Genomic DNA, 7,012 nt, shown 5'->3' with positions numbered 1-7,012 from the left:
ACACAGCATAGGTTTCGGACACATAATGAATGTGGTCTAATGAATTGAAAATTTTTGTTTTGCCTTTGAGCATTTCACTATGCTGTTGAATATTAATCCTCTCAAAAAAATGTTTGAAGAAATTTTCTTTTTATTTATGAAAATATTGATAGATTATCGTTTATCATCTCAACGAGATTTTAATAAAATAGCGATAAATTTAAGTATTTGTCACTTTTGTGCTATTGTTCATACTTAAATAAAAATAATGCAAGTATTATTGGCTGAATATCATCATCAGGAAATTAGCCGTTATGCATTATAATGTGTCAGAGCCTCCTGTAATAGGTTTAAATGAGACACACATTCGTTCAATTACCTGGCCAGCAAATTAACAACAGAAAGTGGATCAGACAAAGACATCAGTGCCAGAATAGAAAAACCATAACTGCATTATTTACGCAATTTCACATCTGGCAGTCTAACGAAACCAGTAAGAATACCAAAACTCGACTTTTAACAGTTGTGTACAAGCAGTGCTGCTAAATGGAACAGAATGCTAAAAATGAGAGAAAATAACATCCAAAAACTTACCAGTTTATACAATAGTTGCTGGAGAAAAGATCTTAAGGTAATTTTAGTCACGTAAGAACACAAACACCAACAAATACTCTAGGAAACAACATGATTCAACAACATGGAGACTCTACTAAAGCAGAAACGATGGAGATTGATTAGCCATGCATGTTCTAAGAAGACGACATGTTGACCTGACAAGAGTCGCCCTCAGATGGATATTAGAGGTGAAAAAAAAAGAAATGACGCCCCAATACAACTTTGAGGATATCAGTTAAAGCTGAAATGTAAGACAACGGAATCTGACAGCTTGGTCGAAAAAGAAAAGAAATCACAGAACAGAAATGAGTGGATTTGCGTGGTTTGCATAATATCAGCAAGTGTTTTCTTTGATAAATAAATAATAAATGTTTAGTTTCTTTAAATGTTAGCTGTATTTGCACGCGGCTCAGAAACATGTGTAATCCGAGCTTCAGCTTATATTTAAAGACACTGAACAGACACTTACATGTGTTTTCGTTTATATTCATTCTCGATTTGAAGTGCATTAATTTTTATTATATCTACTTTTGAGGCCTACGTATTAATGTAAAAAAAAATACTACACTTTTGAATGTTGAACTAACTTAATCATTCACTGATTATTGTTATTTTTCCATGGTTCATTTTGTGTTTGATTTTGTGTGTTACGCATGTACACATTTAAGTTTTGAACTTGAAGATTGGCGTCATAGAACTTTCGGATAACCCTGCTGTTCCTATTTTTTCTGTAGGCATAAAGTATGTTGCGCAATATATCATTGGCAGTACGGCTGCAATACACATTCTGAGGTAACGAAAGTTTACAAAACACTTACGAACAGTGAAACACAAATGTATTCCGGCAGTTGGCGGAGCTTTCAAGCAATATTTCTATTGTATCTAAATACAGGCTAGTGATATCTGACAAAAACTTATTTTTCAGAGTTTATATACAATATGTATTTTGATTTGATTCGATATATGGTTGGCTTTTAATGTATGATAAGACACCCGATTGAAAGATACATGTTTTCCAGCAAACCTGAAGATAACATGATTAGGTCGGGTGTACAACTGATCCGGGTATGTAACAAGTAGTCAATAAAATATAAACAAGTTATCTATCCCCAATCCACCCAAGTATTGTATTAGTCTGCTCTTTACTGATACAACATGTTTATAGAGAATGTTTGTTTAAATGAAATAATGTGTTTGTGTGCATGGTGTGAAGAAGTATAATGCACATGTAGTTCAAACCGATGTACAGTTAATAATAGACTTTATTTGAAACCAGGAACTTTGATTGATAATTAAAAAAATTAATACCGTACGCGATCTCAGGTTTAAACACGTTTAAAATGGAGGCTACGCAAAGCCGGTCCTGTTTTAAGATATATATAGCTGTTTTATGTTAAGTCGACGTGATACTATTCTGCATGTATCTCGATTCAAATAGAAAGATCATAATACACAACTTTATTCATTAACCTGTCACTCACCTTCAATGTTGTTGGATTTGTTTCGTTTTTGTCCTTCTAGACTACGCCCTCACAATTGAGCGCACATTTTATTTAGTTAATATCTTATCTATGTGTGTTAAGGGGTTATCTGACATGTTTACATTACTCATGTGATACAAAATGTACCAATTTTGGGACATGTACTAATCAATAAGGTTACAAGTATTATCGATATTCGTCTGAAATGAATCATGCAACCTTCCAATCTAATCTTTGAAAAAAACAATATAAAATTTGCAACAATTATACCCTTCATAGTCAGACTGATTAATATCAATTATATGTTCATTATTTTTTTTTATAAATTTACTGTTTGCAAAAGTATGAATTATTCAAAATGCTAAGGATTTTCTTGTCCCAGGCATATACTACCTAGCAACTTTTGGTGATTTTGAATTCTTTATGCTCTTCAATTTTGTAATTGTTTGGCTTTCAAACTGTTTTAATCAGGATGTGACTGACGAGTCATGTGTAGACATAACGCGCGTCTGGTGTATCAAATTAGAAGCCTGTTCATCTCGTAAAGAAGCACGTGAAGGTATATTATATATTTCATTTTTAAATTAACAATGTTAAAATTAGCTTGTATTAAAAATTTTAAGTAGTAATCACCGTGGGATTAAAACTGAAAAGTATGCCCTTAAGTTTATTTTTATATGAAAATTCAGTTGAACGCAAATAATTTCATAAATCAACGTATTCAATTGAAAGTATGTGTTCAACTTAAGCCCACCAAAATGCAAGAGGATTTCTCGATGAAACTGATAGTTTTCTTTTTTGAGTTGATTATAAAAAAAACTTGATTATTTAATACAACATCCAACAAGCCTTATAGACTCTCAACTTTAAATACGTCAAAACCACATAAATTCTATGTAGAATACAGTGTCGATCGGTTTGTAATGTTATATTAATAATACGAAAATATTGTGCAATTTGTAAGCTATCTTATAACCGATTGAAAGATGTAGCTATATACATTTTGAATATGAACGTAATCATGATAATTGCAACCATATAACATATTTGAAGAGACAGCAAATAACACTAATAGTCATCAAAGATCCCATAAATTAGGTTGACCGTTGCTCATTAAGGTTAAAGTCTCTCTCTCTCTCTCTCTCTCTCTCTCTCTCTCTCTCTCTCTCTCTCTCTCTCTCTCTCTCTCTCTCTCTCTCTCCTTATAATTAGAGTCAACTTATGATTTGATACTTAATCATTGCAATTATCCTCCACGTCCTGATTTAAAAACAATAAAATATTTGTATTTTCCAATCAAGAAAAATAGAAAAACCTTTTTTCGATAAGGATGTGATGTTTTTTGTGTCTCTAATTTCATCACACTAAAAAGGTGAAAGGCTACAATTTTACTTTCTTTTTTGTTACGTTTATTTCTGTTTGTGGTGAAAAGTTTAGATGACACTCTTACCACACAATGACATAGATATGTATGCGATTATCTAAATTTTACACTTCTTTGTCAATAAAAACCTGTTTATATAGACTTCTACCTGACAAGAGTGTATAAACAATAGTCATCAAGAGGTGGGGTACATGATACAAAATCACTACATGCACAGCAACCCCCCCCCCCCTTCCCAAAAAAACAAAACAAAACAAAACAACAAAAAATAACCTACACCCATACAAAGCAAAGTACAGTGCTTTTATCTCAAAATCACAATGAGACATTCAACACTGAGCTACAAAAACTCTCACCTCACTGCAAGTTTCAGGCGCCCATCAAACTATTTGAAAATTTAACATGACTTGATATGTAACAGTCTTAAATTAAAAACATTTTGATAGATATCAGTTTGAACTACACTATTATTTTATTTATTATTATAACTTTTACTGTTAAGTCTGTTTTTGTTATATCTATTTGACATGACTGTATTTATGTAGCCCGTCATACTTTGAACGAAAAAATATTTTATGTCTACCTGAGCGAATTTCAAACGCGCAATTTTACACCAGTACTGAAAACCTTCCATCTTTAATGGGTGCATTTTACGTAGATAAATAAATTGTATAATATAAGCATAATGAGGATGTTAATTTTGAAGCATGCCTTTTTGTGCTTCTTTGTTACATTTGTTGTTTTTATAAAGATTAAGATGATAAAACAATGTTTACTGCTGTACCCCTATTTAAATTTTTTTTACCCATTGTTTCTGTTTGTTTTGTTCACGCATCGGTGACAATATAAGGGAATTTGATGCGACTGTCATACAAGTGAGAGGTTTAGCTAGCTATAAAACCAGGTTCAATCTACCATTTTCTACATAAGAAAATGCCTGTACCAAGTCAGGAATATGACAGTTGTTATCCATTGGTTTGATGTGTTTGAACTTTTGATTTTGCCATTTGATTGGGGACTTTCCTTTTTGAATTTTCCTTGGAGTTCAGTATCTTTGTGATTTTACTTTTTTCTTCTATCGATATCATTTTTAATGTCATGCAACCAGCAAATTGTTTGAATGGCCTTTACTTTTTGTTACAAAATGTCTTGGTGATTGAGGTAGTTTCGATATGATACTATTGTATCTCTATATATATTCTATTTGACAGAAAACAAGACAAAGTTTGAGGGTAGCGTTATACCTACTTTAAGATTTGTTGGACTTGTCCTTCTAGTCTTTTATTCAATCAAAATTGCATTCAAATATTGTTCAGCTTTTCATCTATATCTATGTGTGTCTTATCGTTCATGAACTGATTTCAGGACATATAATACTCATTGAAATTAAAAGTAATATTGATACGCCCTGTCGTCTGAATTAAGTTGTGCGACCTTCAATTCTAATTAAAATATATATATAAAATATATCTACCATATTTGGAGGGTTCTATTTGTCTTTTTTATTCATCTTTATTTCGGGATAGGCGCAGGTTAACTACATACGCAAACTATGAGATTTCCTATAATTTTCAGCTTTTAATCAATAAGTTTTCACTGTGTACAGTTTGCTCTCTGACTAAAGTGCACATATCAAGTGGTTGAATTTCATCATCATAAGGTGAACTAACTATCTTAAGGTATTATCGATACAACCCTTTTTATTAAATAATTATAAAAGATTGTAAAAGGTCTACATAATGAACAGCAAAATTATTAGGTCTCTATTCTTTCTGCCATTCTGTTATTATGCTAATATAAATTTGTGTATTCCTAAAATGAAAATAAGAAGGACATTGGGAATATGTCAAAGAGACAACAACCCGACCAAAGAGGAGACAACAGCCAAAGGCCACCATTTGGGACTCCAACGCAGCGAGAAAGTCCAACATCAGGAGTTGATTCTCAGCTGCCCCTTAAAAAACTTATGTATAAGTTCAGAGAAAATGTACGTCACACTAAACACCAAAACATATAAATGAACTAAAATTTAAAAAAAAAAAACATACAAGAATAACAAAGGTCAGTGGCTCCTGACTTGGGACATACGCAAAAATGCGGCGGAAATACATATGTTTTGTGAGATTTCAACACTCCTCAATTTAATTTTATATTTTATGAACACAATACAATAATTTAACAATTTATCCAAATTTAAGCAAAACCTCACGATGAAAAACGCTCTATCCAATAGCAAGATGTATTGTTAGTGTCTGTAGAATTACAGAAGTTAAAAATGAAGTACTTACTAAGCAATGCAGGTGTGACTTTTTGTCATTTCTATTACACAATTCCATTAACATTTATATTGATCCGAACAGCCATAAATTGATTGACGAATTTAGATAAGAACGTAAACTGGATGCAGTCGTTCGTATACGGCTGTATTCACACAACTCGACTAGAAGGGTTAACTTGCATACAGTTATTTAGTTTCGAGTAGTTAATACTGGTGTTGCACATTTATTCTCATCTATACACTGGTTTAAACTACCTGTTTAAAATCACTGAAATCTGATAATTAAAAGCCAAATCATTGGGATTATAAACCAGAGAAAAATGAAAGATTATAAAGACTGATTCAGTCAGTATTGTATTGTTTGACAAAATAAATCAAAGCATAGACATTGTAGAAAATTGTCGTAAATATCACGGTTAAAGCCCTGTTCCTCTAGATCGACAAAACTAAAAATTTTGAATTTGAGATGTTCAGAAAACTTAAGACTTAGAAATAATAAAACATATTGAACCTTTATTTATATTTTGTATTTGATTTACACGAAACAACACCTGTTCTTAAAGAGTCAGTTTTTTGTACTCAAAATCCAAAATCAACCAATCAAAATGTTGGTTCTCATTTTTCGAGCATGATTATTGTGCTCCAAAAACTGTGCAAAGTTTTATGACTTCAAACCCTGGTTATTGTTCAAAATAAACACGATACCAACAGGTTGATATACTTACCATGATTACTGGGAGTAAATAATATCAAATATTGCCTCAAATCGAGTGAAAGTTACCTTCAGCATTAATACTTTTAAATTTGTACACAAAATTTTTTAAATATCTGGCAAATACCAAATCGAGACTCTCTGGTATGTCAAAACAAGTATGATATCAACATAACTTCATTATCGAGATATCATATGAAGACTGTTTTTACTACATTGTAGCAAGTTGGGCCTTAAACATGTTAAAATGACGTTGAAAAAAGTAAAATCACAAATATACTGAACTTAGAGGAAAATCAATTCAGAAGTCCATAATCACATGGCAAAATCAAATAACAAAACGCATCAAAAAGATGAAAAGATCCCTAATATGCGTTGTAAGGATGTGTACCTTACCTTTGGTTGATTAAACCTTGTTTTATAGCTGGCGAAACCTTTAACTTGAATAATAGTTTGAAATTAAAGTGTTAATATTGTTTAAAAATACGCATATGTTCTCCGGTGTATTGATAAACTTATTAGTTGACGAAAATATAAAATCATTTTGAATTTTATTGTTGAAG

Source organism: Mytilus galloprovincialis, chromosome 14 (genome assembly GCF_965363235.1).
Source record: "Mytilus galloprovincialis chromosome 14, xbMytGall1.hap1.1, whole genome shotgun sequence".
Lineage (NCBI taxonomy): Eukaryota > Metazoa > Mollusca > Bivalvia > Mytilida > Mytilidae > Mytilus > Mytilus galloprovincialis.
This window is presented reverse-complemented; position numbering follows the sequence as displayed.